The sequence below is a fragment of the Leuresthes tenuis genome, unplaced genomic scaffold (assembly GCF_036924035.1).
Source record: "Leuresthes tenuis unplaced genomic scaffold, fLeuTen1.0.hap1 SCAF_10, whole genome shotgun sequence".
NCBI lineage: Eukaryota > Metazoa > Chordata > Actinopteri > Atheriniformes > Atherinopsidae > Leuresthes > Leuresthes tenuis.
Window position 1 is genome coordinate 26,460,059 of NW_027325364.1, and position 16,933 is coordinate 26,476,991.

At 41.6% G+C, this 16,933-nt stretch overlaps 2 non-coding genes across 2 annotated transcripts; one reads left to right on the top strand and one right to left on the bottom strand.

Annotated features, from left to right (window-relative positions):
- The first annotated feature begins 12,292 nt into the window (after positions 1-12,292).
- LOC140317115 (U2 spliceosomal RNA) lies at positions 12,293-12,476 on the top strand. The gene has a single exon (XR_011917461.1). It is a non-coding gene; the product is annotated as a U2 spliceosomal RNA (small nuclear RNA).
- A 3,243-nt stretch (positions 12,477-15,719) lies between these two features.
- Positions 15,720-15,833, bottom strand: LOC140317167 (U5 spliceosomal RNA). The gene has a single exon (XR_011917504.1). It is a non-coding gene; the product is annotated as a U5 spliceosomal RNA (small nuclear RNA).
- Positions 15,834-16,933: the final 1,100 nt, after the last annotated feature.

Below are 16,933 nucleotides of genomic sequence, written 5' to 3' on the forward strand. Positions count from 1 at the left end.
GTTAGAATGCCGGTCCATACATCATCAAAAGCGGGAGAGGTGGTGTTCGGCTGCAAGTAGGTGTGAATGTCCAGCCATAATTACTCACAAATGGGTAAGAAAAGGTAGTATTGCCACACCATACATGATCAAAACAGGGAGCGGAGGTGGTTAAGCTGCAAGAAGGTGTTAATGTCCGACTAAAGTTTGTAAAAAGCGGGTAAGAAAAGGTGCGAATGCCCGACAATGTATGATCAAAAGAGGGAGCGGAGGTTTTCAGCTGAAAGAAGGTCTGAATGTCCAACCATAATTTGTAAAATCCGGGCAAGAAAAGGCTCGAAAGCCCGACTATACACCATCAAAAGCTGAAGCGGAGGTGTTCAGCTGCAAGAAGGTCTGAATGTCCATCAATAATTGCTAGAAAACATGAAAGAGAATTTTCGAATATCAAACCACACATGATAATAAGCGGGAGAGGAGGTGTTCAGCTGCAAGAAGGTGTGAATGTCCACCCAAAATTACTGAAAAATGGGTAAGAAAAGGTGCGAATTCCCAACCATACATCATCAAATGCACGAGTGGATGTGTTCGGCTACAAGAAGGTTTGAATGTCCGACCATAGTTTGTAAAAAGCGGGTAAGAAAAGGTTCGAATGCCCAAACATACACCATCAAAAGAGGGAGCGGAGGTGTTCCGCTGTAAGAAGGTGTGAATGTCCGACCATAGTTGGTAAAAAGCGGGTAAGAAAAGGTTAAAATACCCGACTGTACACAATCAATAGCGGGAGCGGAGTTGTTCGGCTACTAAAAGGTGTGAAAGTCCGACCCTGGTTTTAAAAAGCGGGTAAGAAAAGGTTCGAATGCCCGAACATACACCATCAAAAGAGGTAGCGGAGGTTTTCCGCTGTAAGACGGTGTGAATGTCCGATCATAGTTGGTAAAAAGCGGGTAAGAAAAGGTTAAAATACCCGACTGTACACAATCAAAAGAGGGAGCGGAGTTGTTCAGCTAAGAGAAGGTGTGAAAGTCCGACCATGGTTTGTAAAAAGCGGGTAAGAAAAGGTTCGTATGCCCGAATATACACTATCAAAACCGGAAGCGTAGGTGTTCGGCTGCAAGAAGGTGTGAACGTCCGACCAAAGTTTGTGAAAAAGCAGTTAAGAAAGGGTTCGAATATCTAACCAAACATAATCAAAAGCGGGAGCAGAGCTGTTCGACTTTAAGTAGGTGTGAATGTCAGAGAATAATTTGCAAAAAGCTGATGAGAAAGGGTGAGAAATCCCGACTATACACCATCAAATGCGGTAGCGGAGTTGTTCGGCTGTGAGTAGGTGTGATTCTCCAACCATAATTGCTGAAAAATATGTTAGAAAAGGTAAGAATGCCGGTCCATACATCATCAAAAGCGGGAGAGGTGGTGTTCGGCTGCAAGTAGGTGTGAATGTCCATTAATAATTGCTTTAAAACATGAAAGAAAATTTTCGAATATCAAACCTTACATGATCATTAGCGGGAGAGGAGGTGTTCAGCTGCAAGAAGGTGTGAATATCCACCCATAATTACTGAAAAATGGGTAGGAAAAGATGCGAATGTCCAACCATAAATCATCAAAAGCAGGAGTGGAGTTGTTCAGCTACAAGAAGGTATGAAAGTACAACCATGGTTTGTAAAAAGCGGGTAAGAGAAGGTTCGAAAACCCGAATATATACCATCAAAAGCGGAAGCGGAGGTGTTCGGCTGCAAGAAGGTGTGAACGTCCGACCAAAGTTTGTAAAAAGCAGTTAAGAAAAGGTTTGAATATCCAACCGAACATAATCAAAAGCGGGAGCAGAGCTGTTCGACTGCAAGTAGGTGTGAATGTCAGATCATAATTGCTGAAAAATGTGATAGAAAAGACTAGAATGCCGGACAATACATCATCAAAAGCGGGAGAGGTGGTTTTTCGGCTGCAAGTAGGTGTGAATGTCCAACCATAATTACTCACAAACGGGGGAAGAAAAGGTAGTATTTCCAGACCACACATAATCAAAACAGGGAATGGAGGTGGTTCAGCTAGAAGGTGTGAATGTCTGAATAAAGTTTGTAAAAACCGTGTAAGACAAGGGGCGAATGCCCGACAATGTATGATCAAAAGAGGGAGCGGAGGTTTTCGGCTGCAAGGTCTGAATGTCCAACCACAATTTGTAAAAATCGGGGAAGAAAAGGCTCGAAAGCCCGACTATACACCATCAAAAGCGGGAGCAGAGGTGTTCAGGTGCAAGTGGGTCTGAATGTCCGACCAAAAATTACTGAAAAATGGGTAAGAAAAGGTGCGAATGCCAAATCATACATCATCAAAAGCAGGAGCGGATGTGTTCGGCTACAAGAAGGTTTGAATGTCCAACCATAGTAAGTAATAGGCGGGTAAGAAAAGGCTCGAATGCCCGACTATATACCATCAAAAGCGGAAGCGGAGGTGTTCGGCTGCAAGACGGTGTGAACGTCCGACCAAAGTTTGTAAAAAGCAGTTAAGAAAATGTTCGAATATCCAACCAAACATAATCAAAAGCGGGAGCAGAGCTGTTCGACTGCAAGTAGGTGTGAATATCAGATCATAATTTGCAAAAAGCTGTTGAGAAAGGGTGAGAATGCCCGACTATACACTATCAAATGTGGGAGCGGAGGTGTTCGTCTGTGAGTAGGTGTGAATGTCCGACCATAATTGCTGAAAAATGTGTTAGAAAAGGTAAGAATGCCGGACCATATATCATCAAAAGCGGGAGAGGTTGTTTTCGGCTGCAAGTAGGTGTGAATGTCCAGCCATAATTACTCACAAACGGGTAAGAAAAGGTACTATTGCCCAACAATGTATGATCAAAAGAGGAGCGGAGGTTTTCGGCTGCAAGAAGGTCTGAATGTCCACCCATAATTACTGAAAAATGGGTAAGAAAAGGTGCGAAAGCCCAACCGCACATGATCATAAGTGGATGAGAAGGTGTTCGACTGCAAGTAGGTGTGAATGTAAGATCATAATTTGTAAAAAGCGGGTAAGAAAAGGTAAGAATGCCCAACCATAAATTATCAAAAGCGGCAGCAGAGTTTCGGCTGGTATTTATCAATGTCTAGATAGATTTCAACAAAAAAAAAAAATTGTACTTTGCAGTAAAAGAAAGTGCAAATCAAAAGTTTTAGGAATCCGAGAATAAGCTTATTTTCATGAGTTCTGCACGATTTCGGATTTTATGTATAAAATTAATTCCTTCACGCAAACTAAGTTAACACTGCTTTGTCCTTCATATGTACCCATTTCTACATATATTTCAAGCATAAACTTCCTCATACTACCCTGAATGAGAAAGAGCCACACTTGTGATTAAGTCATACGCCCCTTTTGAGGAGTTCTGCATGGTTTGAGATTTTATCTATAAAATTAATTCCTTCACTCAAACTATGTTAAAACGGCTTTTACCTTCATATTTATCAATGTCTCGATAGATTTAAACAAAAAAACAACGTTGTAGTTTGCAATAAAAGAAAGAGCAAATCAAAAGTTTTAGGAATCCGAGAATAAGCTTATTTTCATGAGTTCTGCACGATTTCGGATTTTATGTATAAAATGAATTCATTCACTCAAACCAAGTTAAAACTGCTTTTTCCTTCATATTTATCAATGTCTAGATCGACTTCAACAAAGAACAACATTGTATTTTGCAGTAGAAGAAAGAGCAAAACTGAAGGATCAGGAATCCGAGAATAAGCTTCTTTTCATACGTTCTGCATGATTTGGGATTTTATGTATAAAATGAATTCCTTCACTCAAACTAAGTTAACACTGCTTTGTCCTTCATATGTACCCATTTCTACATATATTTCAAGCATAAACTTCCTCATACTACCCTGAATGAGAAAGAGCCACACTTGTGATTAAGCCATACGCCCCTTTTGAGGAGTTCTGCATGATTTGGGATTTTATGTATAAAATGAATTCCTTCACTCAAACTATGTTAAAACGGCTTTTACCTTCATATTTATCAATGTCTCGATAGATTTAAACAAAAAAACAACGTTGTACTTTGCAGTAAAAGAAAGAGCCAATCAAAAGTTTTAGGAATCCGAGAATAAGCTTATTTTCATGAGTTCTGCACGATTTCGGATTTTATGTATAGAATGAATTCATTCACTCAAACCAAGTTAAAACTGCTTTTTCATTCATATTTATCAATGTCTAGATCGACTTCAACAAAGAACAACATTGTATTTTGCAGTAGAAGAAAGAGCAACACTGAAGGATCAGGAATCCGAGAATAAGCTTATTTTCTTATGGGCAAGTGGGAACTGCTTTGTCCTTCATATTTATCAATGTGTAGATGGATTTCAACTTCTTCTACTGCAAAGTCCAATGTTTTTCTTTGTTGAAGTCGATCTAGACATTGATGAATATGGAAGGACAAAGCAGTTTTAACTTGGTTTGAGCAAAGCAATTCATTTTATAGAAAAATCCGAAATCGTGCAGAACTCATGAAAGCAGGCTTATACTCGGATTCCTGAAACTTTAGATTTGCTCTTTCTTTTACTGCAAAGTACAACGTTGTTTTTTTGTTTAAATCTTTCTAGACATGGTAAATATGAAGGACAAATCAGTTTTAACATAGTTTGAGTGAAGTAATGCATTTTATAAGCAAAATCCCAAATCATGCAGAACTCACGAAAAGCTTTTTCTCGCTTTTCACTGCTTTTTACAAACTTTGGTCGGACGTTCACACCTTGCATCCGAACACCTCCGCTTCCGTTTTTGATGATGTATATTTGGGCATTCGAACCATTTATTACCCGCTTTTTACAAATTATGGTTGGACATTCAGACCTTGCAGCCGAACACCTCCGCTCTCTCTTTTGATCATACATTGTCGGGCATTCGCACCTTGTCTTACCCGCTTTTTACAAACTATAGTCAGACATTCACACCTTGCAGCTGAACCTCCGCTCCCTGTTTTGATCATGTATGGTCTGGCAATACTACCTTTTGTTCCCCCGTTTGTGAGTAATTATGGCTCGACATTCACACCTACTTGCAGTCGAACAGCTCTGCTCCCGCTTTTGATTATGTTTGGTTGGATATTCGAACCTTTTCTTAACTGCTTTTTACAAACCATGGTCGGACTTTCACACCTTCTTGTAGCCGAACAACTCCGCTCCCGCTATTGATTTTGTACAGTCGGGTATTTTAACCTTTTCTTACCCGCTTTTTACCAACTATGGTCGGACATTCACACCGTCTTACAGCGGAACACCTCAGCTCCCGCTTTTTATGGTGTATAGTCGGGTATTCGAACCTTTTCTTACCCGCTATTTACAAACTATGGTAGGACATTCAAACTTTCGTGTATCCGAAAACCTCCACTCTCTCTTTTGATCATACATTGTCGGACATTCGCACCTTTTCTTACCCGCTTTTTACAAACCATGGTCGGACTGTCACACCTTCTTGTAGCCGAACACATCCGCTCCCGCTATTGATTGTGTACAGTCGGGTATATTAACCTTTTCTTACCCGCTTTTTACCAAGTATGGTTGGACATTCACACCTTCGTACAGCGGAACACCTCCGCTCCCTCTTTTGATGGTGTATGTTCAGGCATTCAAACCTTTTCTTACCCGCTTTTTCCAAACTATGGTCGGCTATTCACAGCTTCCTCTCCACCATACTTGTATGGTGGGATATTCACACCCACTTGCATCCGAAGACCTCCGCCCCAAATTTTGTTGATATTTAGTCGGACATTCGCACCTTACCCGCTTTTGGCAAACTATGGCCTTCTTGCAGCCAAACAACTCTGATCTTGCTTTTGATGATGTAAGGTTGGGCATTCAGACCTTGCTTCACCTGCTTTTCACCAAATATAGTCGGACATTCACACCTTCTTGCAGCCGAACACTTCCGCTCCACCTTTTAGTGTTCTATCACACCTTTTTTTTCACCGCATTTTATACATTATGGTTGGAAATTTTCAACCACTCTCATCCGAAGACTTCTCCTCCCGCTTTTGTTAATATATTTGAACTTTAGTTTGACATTCAAACCTTCTTGCAGCTGAACCACCTCCGCTCCCTGTTTTGATCATATATGGTCTGGCTACTACCTTTTCTTACCCGTTTGTGAGTAATTATGGCTGGACATTCACACCTACTTGCAGTCGAACACAACCTCTCTCGCTTTTGATGATGTATGGACCGGCATTTTTACCTTTTCTAACACATTTTTCAGCAATTATGGTCGGAGATTCACACCTACTCACAGCCGAACAACTCCGCTCCCGCATTTGATGATGTATAGTCGGGCATTCTCACCCTTTCTCATCAGCTTTTTGCAAATTATGATCTGACATTCACACCTACTTGCAGTCGAACAGCTCTGCTCCCGCTTTTGATTATGTTTGGTTGGATATTCAAACCTTTTCTTAACTTCTTTTTACATATTTTGGTTGGACGTTCACACCTTCTTGTAGCCGAACACTTCCACTCCTGCTTTTGATGATGTATGGTTGGGCATTCACACCTTTTTTTTGCCCATTTTTCAGGAATTATGGGTGGACATTCACACCTTGCAGCTGAACACCTCCTATCCCACTTATGATCATGTGCGGTTTGATTTTCGAAAAGTTTCTTTCATGTTTTCTAGCAATTATTGATGGACATGTAGACCTTCTTGCAGCTGAACACCTCCGCTCCCGCTTTTGATCATACATTGTCAGGCATTCGCACCTAGTCTTACCCACTTTTTACAAACTTTAGTCGAAAAGTCACACCTTTTTGCAGCCGAACACCACCTCTCCCGCTTTTGATGATGTATGGTCCAGCATTCTTACCTTTTCTAACACATTCTTCAGCAATTATGGTCGGACATTCACACCTACTCAGAGCCGAAAGCCTCCGCTCCCGCATTTGATGGTGTATAGTCGGGCATTCTCACCCTTTCTCATCAGCTTTTTACAAATTATGATCTGACATTCACATCTGCTTTTGATAATGTATTGTTAGGCATTCGCACCTTTTTTTTTACGCATTTTTCATGAATTATGGGTGGACATTCACACCTTCTTGCAGCCGAACACCTCCTCTCCCGCTTATGATCATGTGCGGTTTGATATTCGAAAATTTACTTTCTTGTTTTAAAGCAATTATTGATGGACATTCAAACCCTTCTTTTTGATGGTGTATAGTCGGGCTTTCGAGCCTTTTCTTCCCGGTTTTTACAAACCATGGTCGGACTTTCACACCTTCTTGTAGCCGAACAACTCCACTCCCGCTATTGATTGTGTACAGTCGGGTATTTTAACCTTTTCTTACCCGCTTTTTACCAACTATGGTCGGACATTCACAGCTTCCTCTCCACCATACTTGTATGGTGGGATATTCACACCCACTTGCATCCGAAGACCTCCGCCCCAAATTTTGTTGATATTTAGTCGGACATTCGCACCTTACCCGCTTTTGGCAAACTATGGCCTTCTTGCAGCCAAACAACTCTGATCTTGCTTTTGATGATGTAAGGTTGGGCATTCAGACCTTGCTTCACCTGCTTTTCACCAAATATAGTCGGACATTCACACCTTCTTGCAGCCGAACACTTCCGCTCCACCTTTTAGTGTTCTATCACAACTTTTTTTTCACCGCATTTTATACATTATGGTTGGAAATTTTCAACCACTCTCATCCGAAGACTTCTCCTCCCGCTTTTGTTAATATATTTGAACTTTAGTTTGACATTCAAACCTTCTTGCAGCTGAACCACCTCCGCTCCCTGTTTTGATCATATATGGTCTGGCTACTACCTTTTCTTACCCGTTTGTGAGTAATTATGGCTGGACATTCACACCTACTTGCAGTCGAACACAACCTCTCTCGCTTTTGATGATGTATGGACCGGCATTTTTACCTTTTCTAACACATTTTTCAGCAATTATGGTCGGAGATTCACACCTACTCACAGCCGAACAACTCCGCTCCCGCATTTGATGATGTATAGTCGGGCATTCTCACCCTTTCTCATCAGCTTTTTGCAAATTATGATCTGACATTCACACCTACTTGCAGTCGAAAAGCTCTGCTCCCGCTTTTGATTATGTTTGGTTGGATATTCAAACCTTTTCTTAACTTCTTTTTACATATTTTGGTTGGACGTTCACACCTTCTTGTAGCCGAACACTTCCACTCCTGCTTTTGATGATGTATGGTTGGGCATTCACACCTTTTTTTTACCCATTTTTCAGGAATTATGGGTGGACATTCACACCTTGCAGCTGAACACCTCCTATCCCACTTATGATCATGTGCGGTTTGATTTTCGAAAAGTTTCTTTCATGTTTTCTAGCAATTATTGATGGACATGTAGACCTTCTTGCAGCTGAACACCTCCGTTCCCGCTTTTGATCATACATTGTCAGGCATTCGCACCTTGTCTTACCCACTTTTTACAAACTTTAGTCGAACAGTCACACCTTTTTGCAGCCGAACACCACCTCTCCCGCTTTTGATGATGTATGGTCCAGCATTCTTACCTTTTCTAACACATTCTTCAGCAATTATGGTCGGACATTCACACCTACTCAGAGCCGAACACCTCCGCTCCCGCAATTGATGGTGTATAGTCGGGCATTCTCACCCTTTCTCATCAGCTTTTTACAAATTATGATCTGACATTCACACCTGCTTTTGATAATGTATTGTTAGGCATTCGCACCTTTTTTTTACGCATTTTTCATGAATTATGGGTGGACATTCACACCTTCTTGCAGCCGAACACCTCCTCTCCCGCTTATGATCATGTGCGGTTTGATATTCGAAAATTTACTTTCTTGTTTTAAAGCAATTATTGATGGACATTCAAACCTTCTTTTTGATGGTGTATAGTCGGGCTTTCAAGCCTTTTCTTCCCGGTTTTTACAAACCATGGTCGGACTTTCACACCTTCTTGTAGCCGAACAACTCCACTCCCGCTATTGATTGTGTACAGTCGGGTATTTTAACCTTTTCTTACCCGCTTTTTACCAACTATGGTGGGACATTCAAACCTTCTTGTATCCGAAAACCTCCGCTCTCTCTTTTGATCATACATTGTCGGACATTCGCACCTTTTCTTACCCGCTTTTTACAAACCATGGTCGGACTTTCACACCTTCTTGTAGCCGAACAACTCCGCTCCCGCTATTGATTGTGTACAGTCGGGTATTTTAACCTTTCCTTACCCGCTTTTTACCAACTATGGTCGGACATTCACACCGTCTTACAGCGGAACACCTCTGCTCCCGCTTTTGATGGTGTATAGTCGGGCATTCGAACCTTTTCTTACCCGCTTTTTACAAACTATGGTGGGACATTCAAACCTTCTTGTATCCGAAAACCTCCGCTCTTTCTTTTGATCATACATTGTCGGACATTCGCACCTTTTCTTACCCGCTTTTTACAAACCATGGTCGGACTTTCACATCTTCTTGTAGCCGAACACATCCGCTCCCGCTATTGATTGTGTACAGTCGGGTATTTTAACCTTTTCTTACCCGCTTTTTACCAACTATGGTCGGACATTCACACCTTCGTACAGCGGAACACCTCCGCTCCCTCTTTTGATGGTGTATGTTCAGGCATTCAAACCTTTTCTTACCCGCTTTTTCCAAACTATGGTCGGCTATTCACAGCTTCCTCTCCACCATACTTGTATGGTGGAATATTCACACCCACTTGCATCCGAAGACCTCCGCCCAAAATTTTGTTGATATTTAGTCGGACATTCGCACCTTACCCGCTTTTGGAAAACTATGGCCTTCTTGCAGCCAAACACCTCTGATCTCGCTTTTGATGATGTAAGGTTGGGCATTCAGACCTTGCTTCACCTGCTTTTCACCAAATATAGTCGGACATTCACACCTTCTTGCAGCCGAACACTTCCGCTTTTAGTGTTCTATGAGGCATTCACATATTTTTTTTCACCGTATTTTATAGATTATGGTTGGAAATTCTCACCCACTCTCATCCGAAGACCTCTCCTCCCGCTTTTGTTAATATATAGTCGGGCATTCGAACCTTTTCTTACCCGCTTTTTACAAATTATAGTCGAACATTCACACCTACTTGTAGCTGAATACTTCCGCTCCACCTTTTAGGTATGTATGGTTGGCATTTGCACCTCTTTTTATACTGATTGCTGAAGATTAAGTTGTACTTTCTCAAACTACAACATCTTTTTATTTGTTGAAACTTGATTTGAAGTGGATAAATAAGGAGGACAAACAGTTTTAAGTCAGGCTGATAGAAGGAATTAATTTTCTAGCAAAATCTGTACTTCGTCATATGTCGAGAGATGCTTATTGCTGAAGAAGTTCTTTCTCATTCTACAAAGTACAACGTTGTTTATCGTTGAAACTTGATTAGACATGAATAAATATGAAGGACAAGGCAGTCTTAACTTGGTTTGAGTTAATTAATTCGTTTTATAGGAGAATCCGAATTCGTGCTTATTTTCGGATTCCTGAAGAATGAGTCTGGTTCTTTCTCATAATACAAAGTTTGTTGTTTATTGTTGAAACTTCATCAGAAGTGAAGAAATAAATGAATGCCTATCAACAAATGTGGGATCTAAACTCTACTGCTTCCTCTAAAATAATTTCTTTTCTCAATTCAGAAATGTGTGTGTGTAAGTCACAACACCCGTGACACCAAAACGGCTTTCTTTTCTCTCTTTTCTCTACACTCTGCACTATGAGCACACACACCAAATCAGAAAGGCTTTTTTCTCTCTTTTCTACATTATGGACTGTGGGGACACAAAACCGCTCTCTCTTTTTTTTTTTGATTGTGTGCCAGGGCGTTGTCTCACGTATTAGATTATGCTTAAGATACGAATGGGTTTATCAGTCTCATCAGAATCCATACATACTGATCCTCCCGTAATAAAATGGTCGGATCTTATCAAACACACTTTGTTTCTTGTGACAATCAAGTCAGCGAAACAGCGTATACACGTCAAGACACTGAATCAAGTTTGCCACAAGAACTCATAAGTTTGGCAGTATTGCTCTGCCGTCAGCAATCATACATCCATTTTATTTTCGTGAGACGTGCAGGCACCTGTTCATCTACTGTTCTATCACTATGAATTAGTTTATCTATTATCAATAAGGATACTTCTACAACTACTATCAAAGTATGTCCAGACTTCTTATGTTGTCAGTTGCTATATATGAATAAGTGGGTAGCTACTGACAAGCATTAAGCATGTCACACAGCCCAAACATATAACATTTCAGGACACACCACACAGTTAACAACCACAGTGAAGTGTCAAAGCCCAAACATTCAACAGGACACTTACACAACACATTCAAATCAAACAGTCAGACAACATACAAGAACATATACCCCAGCCGGCATTGCTCCCTGCCTATTTTCCTACAGCTCACTATGTGTGCGCACACCTTTATTCACAAACTCTTCAACTTATACTCTTTTACCAAAGCTGCTACAGCTTGATTGGCCGAATACCCTTAGATCCTATTTCGGTGAATTTGACATCTGCCTTACATGTAACAGATTAGCGGTTTAGCAGTTTTAATTTAGTTTGAGTGAAGGAATTCATTTTATAGCAAAATCCGAAATCGTGAAGCACTCATGAAAGTAAGCTTATTCTCGGATTCCTGAAACTTTAGATTTGCTCTTTCTTTTACTGCAAAGTACAACGTTGTTTTTTTTGTTTAAATCTTTCTAGACATGGTAAATATGAACGACAAAGCAGTTTTAACATAGTTTGAGTGAAGGAATTCATTTTATAGATAAAATCCCAAGAGTCTGCAGAGAAAAGAGAGTGAATGCGAAGTAGACTTTAACACGGCTATGGGAGCGAGCCGAGTGTCGGCTAACCGGGAGAATTGCTTGAAAGAAACGCGACACCGAATGAGCGGTCAGAACAAAGCCTCAATACGGGATTCTCGTGGTGTTTTTGTTGCTGCCTTGTCTTTTGCATAGAGTAAAAGACAAGGCAGCCATCGAATAGGGCCCGAATCTTGCTACTTTGCAGAGTGACTTCTCTGAGTAGAGTCGCCTTACTTGTTGCGACTGTGCCGATGTTCGAAGCTGGAGTGCAAAGTTGTTGCTTGAATGGTGCTTGCTGGAGCATGCGGGAGTGCAAAGTTATACCATTTAAAAGGGCTGAAGAGTGCTCAGTGCAGCGGGTGGGCGGAGGTGCAACGTGACACTCTGGCCACCTATGGCCATAAAAAGAACACTGCTACAAGTGCGCATTGTGCCAGCAAGGGCCCTCGGACCTGAAACAGTGGACAGTTATCGCTTCTCGGCCTTTTGGCTAAGATCAAGTGTAGTATCTGTTCTTATCAGTTTAATATGTCCTCTATACGAGGACAACATATTAAATGGATTTTTAAGAATAGGAGTTGAAAAAGAAGCTTGCTCCGTTCACTCCAAGCCTCGACCCGGTACTGCAGTGCCGCTGGGAACGGTGCGCTCTCCTCTGCTCTTGTGAAAAAGCAAACAGTGGTGCAGGATGGAAGTTTCAGGGAGCCCAAGATGAAACTTTCTTTTAATCTGCTGAGAAAAGAGAGTGAATGCGAAGTGGACTTTAACACGGCTCTGGGAGCGAGCCGAGTGCGGGCTAACCGGGAGAATTGCTTGAAAGAAACGCGACACTGAATGAGTGGTCAGAACAAAGCCTCAATACGGTGTTCCCGTGGTGTTTGTGGCTGCCTTGTCTTTTGCACAGAGTAAAAGACAAGGCAGCCATCGAATAGATTGTTTCTACTTGGTCAGCCGAGGAGCGGGGGGGGGGGGGGGGGGGGGGGGGGGGGGGGCAAGCGTCTCAACCAAGCAACGCTCACCAAGTAGGAACAATCGGGCCCTTTTCGATGGCTGCAACACCTGAAAGAGATATTGATGCGAGACCCGATCAAAGTCTAAATTTAAGGTGACAAGCCGGGTGTTTCTGTCTCTAGAGTAATCAATGATGTCTCGAATCAGTACGAGGCTGTCGGTGAGTTGTCTCCCTGAGATGGCACAAGCTTGGTCTGGGTGAATTACCTCCTCTAAAACAGAGGACATCCGTGTCGCTAAAACCTTGCTAAAAAGTTTACAGTCAAAGTTTAAAAGTGTGATGGGCCTCCAATTCTTTAGGTCAGTCTTATCATTTTTTTTATAAAGTAGAGTCACTATTCCCACTCTAAAACTGTCAGGCAGTCGGTCGAGTTTTTCAAAATCTTTAAAAACATCTAAAATGTCTGATGATAAAAGGTCCCAATAGGTCAGATAGAATTCTGCAGGAAGCCCGTCTAAACCTGGAGCTCGACTTCTCTTAAAACCTGTTAGGCATTTTTTTAACTCTAAAGCAGTAAAATTCTGTGTCAAGTGTGCATTCTCTTTTACGGTTTTGTCAACGAATTTTAAGATTTCTGCCGATGTTTCCAAGTGCACTGGTTTCTCTTTGTACATGTTACTATAAAAGGTATGTACAGTTTCAATCATCTCTTGTGTGGATTTTGTTAAAAACCCATCTTCTCTTTTTAGATTTTGAATACACTCCTTTTACTTATAACTTTCTTTCTTTTTCACCTTCCTCAATTTCCTGCTCCCTGCTTCTTACAAAAATTCCTTTACTCTTTATTTCTGCTAAAACTGACATTTCCTTTTTGACATCTTTGATTTCTTCTTTAAAGTCTATGCCACACTGATTTAGTTTAAAGTAGCGCTGTAAGCGTTTATGTAGTCCCATCATACATCTATTCTCTTTCCTTTTTTTACGTTTACCTTGCTGTTTAAAAAAAGTCTGGGTCGTTTCCTTCACCATTTCCCACCATTGTGCATGTGTTTCGTAGAGGTCTTGAAGGGTCTGCCACTCTTTATAACATTCCCTGTACTGACTGACTATGATTTCATCCTCCAACAGGGAACAGTTGAGTTTCCACAGACCACTTCCTACCATCACACCAGAAGGGGGTGCAGGAGAGCATAAGGTGGTCTGAAAAGAAAACAGGGGTTAATCTAACATCAGTGGGTGGGCAATCTCTAGTAAAGAAATAATCAATGCGAGAGGCTCTGGTGCCATCATGACTAAACCAGGTGAAGCCCTCCTCTCTGGGATGCATGGTTTTAAAACAGTCAGTAAGCTTAAAATCCCTGCATATGCCCTGAAGTAAAATCGAAGTCTTATCCACTTTAAAATCTACCTCTGCTCTTTTTCTATCTTTCCTGCTCAAGATACAGTTAAAATCCCCTCCTACAACTAAAGGTACTTGCCCTAGCATGTAAAGCTGTATATCTTCTAAAAGGTCATACCTTTCATTTTTTCCATTGAAACCATAAATATTTAAGAGGTTAAAGTCTTGCCCCATAAAATTCAAGTGTGCTAAAAGTGCCCGTCCGTCTCTCACCACTGTGCTACCTTTCACCAGAACATGCGGATTTTTAATTAGAATGGCCACACCATCATTTTTATTTTGATTTGAGCCACTCCATATCGATAAATGGGGCCACATTTCCTCCCATTGTCTATGGTTTTTTAAAAAAGGTAGTCCACATTCTTGTATTAAAAACACATCTGATTTTATGGAGTCTAAGAAGGATAAAATACTCTGGGCTCTTGTCTTTGATTTCACACTTCTCACATTTAGTGTTGAGAAGGTGAGAACCATAAAAAGCATAAAGGAAAGTAGGTATGTCATTTTCGTTTTTCTAAGTTATCAAAACAAATTACATACAGGTTATTTCTTGGGAAACTAGCTCTTCCTTCATTTCTTTAGGTGAAAAGTGAGTAGGGTGATCTATATTTCCTTTTCGGACTCTCGGTGTTGGCCTCTGACGCAATGTTGCATTTAACTTTGAGTCCCTGGGGGTTGATTGCAGAGCTGAAGTTAAAAAGGAGACCTCATTTGGTGAGTCGGAGGGGAAGACTCTAGGTTCTTCCACTGAAGAACTGTCTGAAAGGGACCTAACCCTTCCCCTCTTCTCTGATACCACTGGGGAATCAGAGGCTCAGATGCCGTCCTCTTCGGCTGTTGACCTTCGGGGAGGTGAGTATCTTCACTAGACTCACCTGTCTGCTCTTCCTCCTCATTTAGCGTAGCTCCACCCTCTGCCTGTGAATTCTCACAGACTTCAACACTGAGTGGTGAGGCCTCTACAGGCCCCTCCCCTTTTTGCTCCTCACTTCCAATCCAAGCTTTTGGCGGGAAGTTTGAATTTATTGGGTCAACCTCTTCACTTTGTTCACCAACTGCCACCTTTGGTCCTTCTCTTTGTTGGCTTGACTGTGGCTTTACCGTCTTTAATTTGTTGGCAAAAGATTTAGGGCAATCTCTGAAGAGGTGATTTAATTCTCCACAGAGATTACATTTCCTGCCATTTGGACACTCTCCAAAAGTTTGCCCAATTTCTCTGCTCTTCCCACATAACACCTTGGTACAAGCCTCAACCAGGTGCCCATGCTCACCACACTTGCGGCAGAACTTGGGCTGCCCCTGGTAGTGGATGTAACCTCGGTTTTCAAGGTGGCCAGAGTGTCGCCCACCCGCTGCACTGAGCACTCTTCAGCCCTTTTAAATGGTATAACTTTGCACTCCCGCACGCTCCAGCAAGCACCATTCAAGCAACAACTTTGCACTCCAGCTTCGAACATCGGCACAGTCGCAACAAGTAAGGCGACTCTACTCAGAGAAGTCACTCTGCACAGTAACAAGATTTCTTTTGCACAGACAGAAAGGGCTTCACCCACAAAGGTAAAGCCTGCCAAAAATAGAAAAAACTCATTAGTGCTGCTCTCCACGGAAGTCTTTAGTAAAAGGCGAAAGACTTGTACGTTATGAAGAGAAACCAGAGTACGATTATCCGTCACTGCGGGAGCAGGGCATCAGGCTAGTTGGCATAGCCACCTTCCCCATGGTGAGCTTTGCTTGGTTGAGACGCTTGCTCCCCCCCCCCCTTGCTCCTTGGCTGACCAACTAGGAACAATCGGGCCCTATTCGATGGCTGCCTTGTCTTTTACTCTGTGCAAAAGACAAGGCAGCAACAAAAACACCACGAGAATCCCGTATTGAGGCTTTGTTCTGAAGCTCATTCGGTGTCGCGTTTCTTTCAAGCAATTCTCCCGGTTAGCCCACACTCGGCTCGCTCCCATAGCCGTGTTAAAGTCTACTTCGCATTCACTCTCTTTTCTCAGCAGACTCTTGGGATTTTATCTATAAAATGAATTCCTTCACTCAAACTATATGAAAACTGCTTTGTCCTTAATATTTACCATGTCTAGAAAAATTTAAACAAAAAAAAACAACGTTGTACTTTGCAGTAAAAGAAAGAGCAAATCTAAAGTTTCAGGAATCCGAGAATAAGCTTACTTTCATGAGTTCTTCACGATTTCGGATTTTGCTATAAAATGAATTCCTTCACTCAAACTAAATTAAAACTGCTAAACCGCTAATCTGTTATATGTAAGGCAGATGTCAAATTCACCGAAATAGGATCAAAGGGTATTCGGCCAATCAAGCTGTAGCAGCTTCGGTAAAAGAGTATAAGTTGAAGAGTTTGTGAATAAAGGTGTGCGCACACATAGTGAGCTGTAGGAAAATAGGCAGGGAGCAATGCCGGCTGGGGTATATGTTCTTGTATGTTGTCTGACTGTTTGATTTGAATGTGTTGTGTAAGTGTCCTGTTGAATGTTACATGTTTGGGCTTTGACACTTCACTGTGGTTGTTAACTGTGTGGTGTGTCCTGAAATGTTATATGTTTGGGCTGTGTGACATGCTTAATGCTTGTCAGTAGCTACCCACTTATTCATATATAGCAACTGACAACATAAGAAGTCCGGACATACTTTGATAGTAGTTGTAGAAGTATCCTTATTGATAATAGATCACTAATTCATAGTGATAGAACAGTAGATGAACAGGTGCTTGCACATGTCTCACGAAAATAAAATGGGTGT